This window comes from Bubalus kerabau, chromosome 1 (assembly GCF_029407905.1).
Source record: "Bubalus kerabau isolate K-KA32 ecotype Philippines breed swamp buffalo chromosome 1, PCC_UOA_SB_1v2, whole genome shotgun sequence".
Classification (NCBI taxonomy): domain Eukaryota; kingdom Metazoa; phylum Chordata; class Mammalia; order Artiodactyla; family Bovidae; genus Bubalus; species Bubalus kerabau.
The window spans coordinates 261,160,940-261,173,911 of record NC_073624.1 but is presented as its reverse complement, the minus strand read 5'-3'; the positions used below and the strand labels follow the sequence as shown (position 1 = coordinate 261,173,911).

The 12,972-nt window shown below is 36.3% G+C and overlaps 1 long non-coding RNA gene across 1 annotated transcript in view; it reads right to left on the bottom strand.

Moving 5' to 3' along the window:
• Positions 1-2,158: 2,158 nt before the first annotated feature.
• Positions 2,159-12,972, bottom strand: part of LOC129639566 (uncharacterized) — a 65,300-nt gene continuing 54,486 nt past the window's right edge. Inside the window, exons 3-5 of the long non-coding RNA XR_008708477.1 lie at positions 6,403-6,594; positions 3,948-5,444; positions 2,159-2,537 (exon numbers count right to left, since the gene is read on the bottom strand). This is a non-coding gene — a long non-coding RNA (uncharacterized LOC129639566). The remainder of the gene's footprint in view (positions 2,538-3,947; positions 5,445-6,402; positions 6,595-12,972) is intronic.

Here is a 12,972-nt window from a genome sequence, read left to right as displayed (position 1 = left end):
CTTTTCTTCCCTTGACACGGTCAAAAACTTTACCTGATTTTTTGACAGTTTTCTTATGCTCTCTCTCAGTGGAATCTTATTTTGGTTGAATCTACATGGAGACCTATGAGTTTCATGTACATAGAAATGAGAAGCTTTCAGTGTGGTAAATATTTCACAGTGAATACATATGTCCAACTTGCAGGTTATACACTTCAAATATGTACAATTTTGTCAATTATGCCTCAAAAAAATCTAGGAAAAATAAAAATTTAAAACTCAGGTGATAAAAAAAAATCATTTGTCTAGTTCACCTTGAATCGTCTACAATGGGTTTTTGCTCAATTTAGAATTCATGTATTTTAATATTTAATCACAATTATAATACATGCACCCTCTATAAAAGCATCCAGCTTTGACTTGGGGATCTTGGACATTTTAAAAGAAATAAATGACAACAAGCCAGGGCAGGTGTGGCAGCTGTAAAATTGTGTCGGTAAGACAAGAGATACTGCTCTTGTTTACTGTCACAGTCTTGCTCCATCCACATCAAGTTTGCACAAAGATTTTTTTAAAAGGTTAAAATTTTGCAATGCAAGTTATTTCTCTTTTATCTAGAACCAAAGACCACAGTCCTTAAAACTGATTCAAGTAAATCTACTAATGAAGTTACACCTCAAATTTTCTACTTCTAAAATGTCGCTGTAATGTTCCTTTGAAGTGTTAAAATAAACAATATTTTTGCTGTTAGTACATCTTAATGCCAAGACTTTTTATGTTATATCTAGAAATCTTAACAGCAATTCATTTGAATTCCCCATGTGTTCATTTCTAGAGATTCTATTATTTTGTGTCTATTTGAAACATAAACTGAATTTTTAAAATTTGAAATTATTTGTCATTGCTGATTATTCAAAATATGAATGTCTGGAAGCATAATTATAGATACATCTTTATAAAAGCTATAAATGTATAAAATAAGCTAATATACCTTATATGCTATGGGATTCTCAGGCATTCTTTTTCATATTTGAAAATATATTTCCATGTTTCCTATAAAATCTTAATTTTGTACCTACTCTATTACAAGGAAATTGAAGAGCTTTCTCACTTATTCAGAAATGTTTAAAAAGCTAAGCACTGTATCATTTAAACTTTCATTTAAATGTTTTCAATCTATCAGAATATAGAGTAATAGATGAAAAAATTTGAAGATAAACTTTTATGACATTTTAAGATTAAAAACATGGGAATTATTTTATTCTAAAGCTCTGCTTACCTGAAAACTAATTATGGAATGACTTTTTATAAAATAAACATTTCTGTATTCATTTTTAAAATGCAACTTCATTTTAAGTTAAATAGCTTTGTGGATACGTCACTATTTTGCCCATATGGCATAAGCCCAGAAATCTTCTCTATTAGGTCAATCTGCATTATGCTTGGCCAGGAAGCAACTTTTTGTAAAACAACAACAACAACAATAACAACAACAACAACGACTTGATACAGTCAGAGCAGCAGGAATGGTACTTGTTAGATGCTGCCCAGTCCAGACTCATTCTCAGAAGCTAAGGCTAATCCTAACTGGCAGAAAGAACAAAGCAATAGAACCAGTGTTACTATGATTTCTTAGGTGGAACATGATGGAAATTTGTCTTTTCACCATAAATTCTATATCTTATTACAATTCACTTGGTGAGGTAATAACTGACAAGGTTTTGTTATATTTAAAAAAAAAATGTTTTTCAGTGTTTGAATCTTGAGAGAGGTAAAGGAGAAATTTTCTTTTCATCTATGCAATCTAGATTCCCATCCTTACTTCTGAAACATTATCCATACAGATTTGAAGAATAAAAATATTATAAAGCATCTTTTGTTGTGTTGTTCAGTTGCCAAGTTGTGTCCAACTCTGTGACCCCACGGACTGCAGCATGCTGGGGCTTCCCTGCCCCTCACCATCTCCTGGAGTTTGCCCAAGTTCATGTCCACTGAATCAGTGATACCATCCAACCATATCATCCTTTAAAAGCTCTACACAACCCTTATAATCTCAATTTTTATATAAAACATTTAAAAAGTTGAAGCTTGTTATTTTTTAAAAAATACATTGAACTTCTTTTATTTAAAAAGAATCTAAAATTTATTATATTTAATGAATTAAAGATACAGAAATATTTTAAGGTTATGTTTATTATTCTCAATCCCCACATGCTTTTTTAAAGTTTCTTGATAAATGATGACCTGTTTTAAGTATATTAAAATATTAAAAAACTTATAAGAATATAATTATTTCTTTTAACAAAATTACCAGGAAATATGAATTGAAATTAATTATAGATTAACAATTTGGGCTAAGGTGAGGATCATTTCTACGTTACATTTCCTAACATGACATAGACCATGATACCAATTCTTGGTCATATTTAATCACATAACTGAAGTACTGTGTGTGCCAATTAATTTCACATCCATCACAGGTTCTTTAGACAGTAGGAGTTTTTGGAGGTCACTTTGATGACCTGGTTAGAATCTTCAGGCAATAAGGGATCAGGAGGCTTTTTAGAGAAAAGAGCATTAGGAAGTAACATTATTAACTTTAACACTTCACAAGGTAGCATAAATTTCATTCTTGTTCTCAGTTTAGACAGTAGCAAATAATAATATCCCTCAATGGAGAATTTTTGCATACATTTCTGCTTTCTATTCCTAACTAATACTTCTCAAATCCCTAAATGTAGTCTGCTGCTGCTGCTAAGTCGCTTCAGTTGTGTCCGACTCTGTGGGACCCCATAGACAGCAGCCCACCAGGCTCCCCCATCCCTGGGATTCTCCAGGCAAGAACACTGGAGTGGGTTTCCATTTCCTTCTCCAATGCATGAAAGTCAAAAGTGAAAGTGAAGTCACTCAGTCGTGTCCCACTCAGGGACCCCATGGACTGCAGCCCACCAGGCTCCTCCATCCATGGGATTTTCCAAGCAAGACTACTGAAGTGGGTTGCCATTGCCTTCTCTGAAATATGGTCTACATCTGCCCATAATCATGTAATAATTTGCTGTCAAAACCAAACGTTCAAAACTAAGGATGTATAGCAAGTGTAATTCTAATTTTTATTTAAAGAAACAAAAGTGACTTTCTATGGTCTTAAAACATGAAACAAAGAAGTCATTTTTTTATAAAAGGGAAAAAATTTACAGATAGACATAACAATTTATCTTTTTTGTGTTTTTGTGTGTGTGTGTGTGTGTGCAGTTCCCATTGGCTACTTATTTTACATATGGTAATGTAAGTTTCCATGTTACTCCTTCTATATATCTCACCCTCTCCTCCCCTCTCCCCAGTGATCTTTCTTTTAAAGTCTATTTTGTTGATTAAAAAAAAAAGTTTGAATGTTATATAATCATTCATTAATTATTACATAGTTTTCAAATTATTTTATAATCTTATCATTAAAACTGTCCATATCAGCTTTTCCCAATCCAGAAGGCAGATTGTTGAGCAAGGGGAAATGTCCTAATAATTCATCACTGGATTGCTCTTCAAAGTTTCAGGAACTTGCTCATTATCTTTCATTGCTTAAAAAAAGGAATGAATAAAAATGTACTTTTTGTAATTTAGCATTTCCATATTTTCTATTTAAATGTTGACATGTATCTCCTTGAGGGATTCATCTGACATGCCTATCAAGCTTGCCTTCTCCATTTTTAATAGGGTGAATAATAGGTGATAAAGGTTGATTAGAAATGAACCTGAAGATGTATCTTATTAAAGTGTTGCTCTCTTTTATACATACACTTGCAATCTAATTTGCTTTGCCACTAAGTCACATGAAGGAACTATATTCTTTCTTTAGAATTTTGAATTGAATAAATTTTAAGATGTGTCTCATTGGACCAAACGTGTGATGACCTTGAAAGTAAGGTTGTCTTTTTCAAAATAACTACATGTGAAAATTATGAGATAATTACCTGCTAAATATTTCTTACTTTGCAATTAGGAAATATGTTTGCCTTTTAGATTGAAGTATTAACTTGAACAGTTCTGTAAGAATAAATTAAAAATTTATAAGCTCTGAAAATCCATTAAATGCATTTATTAGAATTTATTTATAATTCTTGGGTAGTTATAAGATCCTAGATAGTAATAAATACATCTAAATTTTTTTATAACTGAAATTTTGAGACAATGAAATCCAATCTGTCCTCCTATAAGGGTTTTATCTGATGCTTTAATTGAAAGAACACTTGCTTCTGGAAGTAAGGCATATATGATACCTTCCTTTGTCCTAATTGGAAGGCAGAAATCAAACTGCTGAGTGCTGAATTTCAACCCCGGAAGAATTCTATCTTTATCATGGTATAAATGAAGCTATGGAACTCTATCCTCACTCTCAGAGAATGGGGAATAATACGGCCCTAAATCTGGAGTTTGATGCTTCAGAGGCTACTGAATGGGACAGAAAATAAGAATATTCTTATACCTAATAGAGAAGGGCAGCGATGAGAAAGGAGGTGGTAGAAAGATGGTAAGAGGATCAAGAGCCAAAAGGGCTGATCCAAGAACTATTAAAGGAGAGCTTTTATAAAATAGAGGTGACTAATATTAAGTTGAGGTTTGTATTGCTGCAACATAAACCTACTTTGTCCCAAATTCTCAATAAATTCTTCCATTTATATAGCTACTGAAAGAGAAGAAGGAAGAGGGATGAAGAGGGAAGGAAGGAGAGACAGAGGGAGAGAGGAAACAAGACTGAGGGAGAAGGAAGGAGGGAGATACACTGAATGTATAAGCTATGGAAAGAGAAGATATTTCACATCATGTTCAATCATGCACAAAAGAAGGTCAGCAGAATGAAATTTTTAAAAGTCAAAGAAATTCTACTGCACCATGTTTGAAGCCACTAGGTGCAAGTTTTCCAGTTGATTTTAATGTCGACCTTAATAGCTGATTGACAGCAACTAACATCTGAAATGAAGAAACATTCAATATTTACAGTCAATAGTTGATGGTATTAGATCTTGGTTTTACTCATATAAGGAGACCATACTCATCTAATACCTCTATCTCTACTTTCTAAGAAGGATACTGATTTCCCTTTCTTGGGTTAAGAGGCAGAAATCTGCAAAAGAAAGTTATGGGAGTGTAGTATAACCCATTCACATCTAAGTTTTCTTTCTTGGGTATAGAAGAGAATTGTTCTTGCTCATTTCTTCACAGAAAACCAGAGTCATGTGACAAATGATCAGATCTGACTAAGGGGCTGTGAGAGAAAGGGAGTCATGTACATCATCTCCAGATAGAAGCTTTCTGTTGCTGTTTGAATCCAGTTAGTGATTTCTTTCCTTGTCATGACAACGATGACTGCTGTGCATTTCAGATGCAAGAACTATAAAATGGACAGGACTCTGGTCATCCTAGATTACTTTGTTGTTGCATTGGAAACATATCCAGGTCTGCAGTGGATTCTGCAGAAATAAGAAATAAATGGTTGTCTTCTTAAGCTAATAAGATTTTAAGGTAGTTCTCACTGTAACACATTCAGCTTATCCTAATACAGATATTAATTCTATAAGTTGGAAGCTTCAGAAACAAATAACTAAAACCTGTGGCCTTGTTTCGTCGATAGGTTGAGGAAGACACTGATTACTGTCATCAGGAAAGATGGTGATCTTTCTACTACTTCCAGGGACAAAATATGATTGGGAAGCTAGATCATAAACCTAATGAATTTGAACTCCTAAGAAATAACTTTAGAAAACTGAATGTTACTCATCTGAGATAACTGCTGTTATTTACTTTTGACAGGGTATTATTTAAAATTTTTGTTTTGGCTCCTTCTCTTTATTCTTTCTGGAGTTATTTCTCCACTGATCTCCCATAGCATATTGGGCACCTACCGACCTGGGGAGCTCATCTTTCAGTGTCCTATCTTTTTGCCTTTTCATACTGTTCATGGGGTTCTCCAGGCAAGAATACTGAAGTGGTTTGCCATTGCCTTCTCCAGTGGGCCACATTTTGTCAGACCTCTCCACCATGACCCATCCATCTTGGGTGGCCTTACATGGCATGGCTCCTATTTCACTGTGTTAGACAAGACTGTGGTCCATGTGATTAGGTTTTCTATGATTGTATTTTTCAGTCTGTCTCCCCTCTGATGGAAATTGATAACTGCTTTATGGAAACTTCCTGGTGGGAGAAACTGACTGAGGGGGAAACTGGGTCTTGTTCTGATTGACTGGGCCATGCTCATTGAATTGTTAATCCAATTTTCTGTTGATGGGTGGAGCTGTGTTCCCTCCTTGCTATTTACCTGGGGCCAAACTATGGTCCAGGTAATTAAGATAATGGTGACCTCCCTCAAAAGATTCCATGCACATACTGCTACACTCAGTGCCGCCAACCCTGCAGCAGGCCAGCACCAACCTGCACCTCCAGCAGAGACTCCTGGACACCCACAGGCAAGTCCAGGGAAGTCTCCTGTGGGGTCACTGCTCCTTTCTTCTGGGTCCTGGTGCCCAAGGTTTTGTTGTGCCCTCTGAGAGTCTATTTCCCAGTCCTGTTTAAGTTCTGGCAGCCAGTTGTGGATGTGACTGGTGATGGAAGAAAGGTCCAATGCTGTAAAAAACAAAATTGCACAGGAACCTGGAATGTTAGGTCCATGATCAAGGCAAATTGGTAGTGGTTGAACAGGAGAGGGCAAGAGTGAAAGTCGACATTTTTGGAATCAGCAAATTAAAATGGGTAAATTTAATTCAGATGACCATTATATCTCCTACTGTGGGCAAGAATTTCTTAGAAGAAATGTGATAGCCATCATAGTCAACAAAAGAGTCGGAAATGCAATACTTGGATGCAAAAATGACAGTATGATCTCTGTTCGTTTCCAAGGCAAACCATTCAATATCATGGTAATCTAAGTCTATGCCCCAACCAGTAATGTTGAAGAAGCTGAAGTTGAAAGGTTCTATGAATATCTACAAGACCTTCTAGATCTAACACCCAAAAAAGATCTCCTTTTCATTATAGGGGGCTGGAATGAAAAGCTAGGAAGTCAAACACCTGGAATAGCAGGAAAATTTGGCCTTGGAGTACAGAATGAAGCAGGACAAAGGCTAATAGATTTTGCCAAAAGAACACACTGGTCATAGCAAACACCCTCTTCCAACAGCACAAGACAAGACTCTACACATGTACATCATCAGATGGTCAACACTGAGATCAGATTGATTATATTCTTTGCAGCCAAAGATGGACAAGCTCTATACAGTCAGCAAAAACAAGACCAGGAGCTGACTGTGGCTCAGATCATGAACTCCTTCAGACTGAAACTGAAGAAAGTAGGAAAAACCACTAGACCATTCAAGTATGACTTAAATAAAATCCCTAATGATTATACAGCAGAAGTGAGAAATAGATTTAAGGGACTAGATCTGATAGACAGAGTGCCTGATGAACTCTGGATGGAGGTTCATGACATTGTACAGGAGACAGGGATCAAGATCATCCCCAAGAAAAAGAAATGCAAAAAAGGCAAAATGGCTGTCTGAGGAGGCCTTACAAATAACTATGAAAAGAAGAGAAGTGAAAAGCAAAGGAGAAAAGGAAAGATATACCCATTTGAATACAGAGTTCCAAAGAATAGCAAGGAGAGATAAGAAAGCCTTCCTCAGTGATCAGTGAAGAGATAATAGAGGAAAACAATAGAATGGAAAAGACTAGAAATCTCTTCAAGAAAATGAGACATACCAAGGGAACATTTCATGAAAAGATGGGCTCAATAAAGGACAGAAATGATATAGACCTAACAGAAGAAAAGTTATTCAGAAGAGGTGGCAAAAACACACAGAAGAACTGTACATAAAAGACCTTCATGGCCCAATGACAATGGTGTGATCAAACACCTAGAGCCAGACATCCTGGAATGTGAAGTCAAGTGGACCTTAGGAAGCACCATTATGAACAAAGCTAGTGAAGATGATGGAATTCCAGTTGAGTTATTTCAAATCCTAAAAGATGATGCTGTGAAAGTGGGCACTCAATATACCAGCTAATCTGGAAAACTCAGCAGTGGCCACAGGACTAGGAAAGGTCAGTTTTCATTCCAATCCCTAAGAAAGGCAATGCCAAGGAAAGCTCAAACTACAGCACAATCACACTCATCTCACACTCTAGTAAAGTAATGCTCAAAATTCTCCAAGACAGGCTTCAACAATACATGAACCATGAACTTTCAGATGTTTAAGCTGGATTTAGGAAAGGCAGAGGAACCAGAGATTACATTGCCAATATCTGCTGGATCATTGAAAAACAAGGGAGTTCCAGGAAAACATCTATTTCTGCTTTATTGACTATGCCAAAGCCTTTGACTGTGTAGATCACAATAAACTGGAAAATTCTGAAGGAGATGGGAGTACCAGACCACCTGACCTGCCTCCTGAGAAATCTGTATGCAGGTCAGGAAGCAACAATTAGAACTGGACATGGAACAACAGACTAGTTCCAAATCAGGAAAGGAGTAGGTCAAGGCTGTATATTGTCACCCTGCTTATTTAACTTATATGCACAGTACATCATGAGAAGCACTGGGCTGGATGAATCACAAGCCGGAATCAAGATTGCAGGGAGAAATATCAATAACCTCAGATATGCGAATGATACCACCCTTATGGCAGAAAGCAAAGAAGAACTAAAGAGCCTCTTAATGGAGATGAAAGAGGAGAGTGAACAAGTTGGCTTAAAGCTCAACATTCAGAAAACTAAGATCATGGCATCTGGTCCCATCACTTCATGGCAAATAGATGGGGAAACAGTGGAAGACCTTATTTTGGAGGGCTCCAAAATCACTGCAGATGGTGACTGCTGCCATGAAATTAAAAGACGCTTACTCCTTGGAAGGAGAGTTATGACCAACCTAGACAGCATGTTAAAAAGCAGAGACATTACTTTGCCAACAAAGTTCTATCTACGCAAGGCTATGCTTTTTCCAGTAGTCATGTATGGATGTGAGAGTTGGACTATAAAGAAAGCTGAGCAACGAAGAATTGATGCTTTTGAACTATGGTGTTGGAGAATATTCTTGAGAGTCCCTTGGACTGCAAGGAAATCCAACCAGTCAATCCTAAATGAAATAAGTCCTGAATATTCTTTGGAAGGAGTGATGTTAAAGCTGAAACTCCAATATGTAGGTCACCTAATGCAAAGAGCTGACTCATTTGAAAAGACCCTGATGTTGGGAAAGTTTGAGGGCAGGAGGAGAATGGGATGACAGAGGATGAGATGGTTGGATGGCATCACCAACTCAATGGACATGAGTTTGTGTATACTCCGGGAGTTGGTGATGGACAGGGAGGCCTGGTGTGCTACAGTCCATGGGGTCACAAAGAGTCAGATACAACTGAGCAACTGAACTGACTGATTCAAAATTAGTAACATCACATAAGATTTGACTAATTTGCACATTAAAATGAAACAAAATGGAGTCATTCAGGAAATTTTGAAATTTGTAATATGTGAAAAACCAAGTGTTCAAAGATAAACACCAGGAAATAAAATTAAGTATTTTAAGTGGTAAAGATAATTTAAACTCAGTTTTGCTATAAAAGGAAACTAAAAATGTTGCTTGCATACCTTAAGATTTTTCAAAAATTAAGGAGACTCAGTGCAAAGATCATATTAAGAATGTAGTAAATAGTAATTCTTTTTAAATGATAAAATAGCTGAGGAAATATCTTTTTAAGGGCTTTTATTAAACAAGAAGCTTAATAAGTTTTTAAGGGAAATAGATTGCAAAACAAACCACAGATTGATCTAAACCTCTCTAAAAGATTGGTTTCCCAAACTTCTAAGGGCAGAAATACCCACCCCCCAAAAGGACATGGACTTGTTTTCCCATTTGAAGATGTTTCTAAGGTGGAAAATAGAAAAAAAAAAAAAAAACCAAAAATCTGAGAAAGAAGAGCCAACTATCATAGAGAAAAATAAACAAGAGAGTTCCCCACAGAGGGCAAAATAATAAATGTGTATAAGCCTTCAAATCAACCAAAAAGTAGTGACATCTTCAAATGAACAGAGTAAGACAGTGTTAGGAAAACAACTATGTCAGGACTCTCTGAATATGACTCAAATTAGTGTTAAGTGTATAAAATTTTCATATGATGGAAGACAGAGTGAGAAATACAGTTAAATATTTGTGTGGGGAAGTTTTACCTAATGCAAACAGTCTACTTTAAGAAAATTTTACTAACAAATTTGTTGAAAATTTTTCAAGGTCCAAGTCAAGATTAGAGGGAAAAGCAGGTAAATAAAGTTACTAGTTTAGTGGCTTGATGCGTATTCCTCCTGACACCTATTTAGCTAAGAAAAATCTCAACAACAATTGAATTATCCGATAGAGTGGTCATTTGGCTGTAACAAAAGGCGAAAGAAGGAAACCCCATTACTTCCTCTTGGTTGTATGAAGTACTTGACTGTCCAAAATATGCTCTACCTGTGAGATCTGGCATTTTCTAAACTCTACTTACCACCCCAAAACCTGAATCTCTGCAGAGTGGAGTAATTAGTTAAATAACTATCTAGAGCTATCTTGATTAAGATACTATATCTTAGAGATTCAGACAAAAACTGAGCACTTTGGTAGGGTAAGCAAAGAAGCTATAGAGACTGAGAGGATATAGGAGAACAGGATTAAAAGGAGAAAAGTAGAGACAAGTCTAAGGGACTTTAGATTTAAAAAGGAAAATAGGAACTAATTAGTGAAGAAATTTGGTTGAGTTGAATCAAAGTGAAGAAAATGCTCTGGACCCTAATTCTATGAGCCTTCTGAGTCTTCTGTGGGTTGGAACATATGATTTGAATAAGTAATAATTGAGCTTTAGCACATTCTTCTATGCAGGACAAGAAGCGATGGTCAGACCTTTACCTGGAACAACTGCAACTATTAGACCCTTTTGGTGGAAAACCTGGCTTCCTTGGTGGCTCAAACAGTTAAGAATCTACCTGTGATGTAGGTGACATTGGTTTGATCCCTGGGTCTGGAAGATCCCCTGGAGAAGGAAAGGGCAGCCCACTACAGTACTCTTGCCTGGAGAATTCCATGAACAGAGGAGCAGCCTGGTGGGCTACAGTCCATGGGATTGCAAAGAGTCGTACACAACTGAGCAACTAACTTATGTAACAACAGGTTCAAAATTAGGAAAGGAGTATGTCAAGGCTGTATTTTGTCACCCTGTTTATTTAAGTTATATGCAGAATATAATCATGCAAAATGCCAGGTTGGGATGATTCACAAGCTGGAATCAAGATTTCTGGGTGAAAAAACAACTATCTCAGAAATGCAAATGATACCTAACAGCAGAAAGTGAAGAGGAACTAAAGAGCCTTTTGATGAAGGTGAAAGAGGAGAGTGAAAAAACTGGCTTAAAACTCAACATTCAAAAAACGAAGATCATGGCATCAAGTCCCATCATTTTATGGCAAATAGAAGGGAGTGAAGTAGGAAGAGAGACACATTTTATTTTCTTGGGCTCCAAAATCACTGTGGATGGTAACTGCAACCATGAAATTAAAAGACACTTGCTCTTTGGAATAAAAGCTATGACAAACCTAGACACCAAATTAAAAAGCAGAGACATCATTTTGCCAACAAAGGTTCATATATTCAAATTATGGTTTTCCTAGTAATCATGTATAGATGGGAGAGTTGGACTATAAAGAAGTCTGAGTGCCAAAGAATTAATGCTTTGGAACTGTGGTGTTGAAGACTCTTGAGCATCCCTTTAAGTGCAAGGAGCTCAAACCACTCAATCTTAAAGGAAATCAACTTTTAATATTCATTTTTGGTAGTACTGATGCTGAAACTTCAACACTTTGGTTACTTGATATGAAATGCTGACTGCCTGGAAAAGATCCTAATGCTGGGAGGACTAAGGGCAGAAGGAGACAAGGGTGACAGAGGATGAGATGATTGGATGGCATCACTGACTCAGTGGACATGAGGTTGAGCAAACTCCGGAAGATAGAGAAGGACAGGGAAGCCTGGCATGCTGCAGTTCATGGGGTGGCAAAGAGCTGGACAGGACAACAACTGAACAGCAACATTCTTCTAGATTTCTTTTGGGTCCTCAATTGGATGTGATAAGGATTTTTAATATTAAACAGTAAATTGCACAATTCATTTCCAATTTAAAGCAAAATACTTGAGTCCCAAATTTAAAAAGAGTGGGGAAGGAAGGGATTTTGTGATATGATTTGGAAATTTAAGGAGGAAGATTATATGAAAACTGAATTTTCTGATTTGAAGTAATGAATCCCAGTATTAAGAGTAGTTTCAGCATTAACGTTATAAAGGTTATAGAATCATAGGGTGAGAGGCTTTTTAACTTGTTTTCTCATGCTCTTTGGTCAAATACAGATGTTACATCTTTATTCCCAAATCACATAAACTGTACATTTCCCCATCTGTTAGTCTAGCTTTCACTCTGTTCTATCTAACCATCTATTTGGATTAAACTCTTATAGTGATTTTATTTTCTGCACCCAATTCTACCAAGATTCACCTTTACTAGCTTTGATAGGCAAAAATCCTTTTACAGAAGACTAAAATATATTTAATATAACATAATTTACTTTACAAACAAAGATTTGGCTCTTGCTGTTTATGTTGTAATATTCAAATTTCAATTTCTTCTAGTGTGCTCAAATGGCAAAAGTCACAGGTTTCCGTAACAAACTTTGCTTATCCAAGTAGTACTTATTATGGGCACCATAATTATCTGTGCTCTCTATGCTTTCCATTAAGTTTGAAACAAGAACTAATTTGTATCTCTCTGAAAGATCTAGCTCAGCACCTGGTAAATTATGGTCACTTCCTAAGCTTTTGTTATGTTGTAAGTAATAAAACACTAACTTCACAGATATGATCTCTGCCAAGTAACTTTGGTTTGGCTGCAGACCACACCTTTGCTCAGCTATCCTGTTTACCATTAACACAAGAGA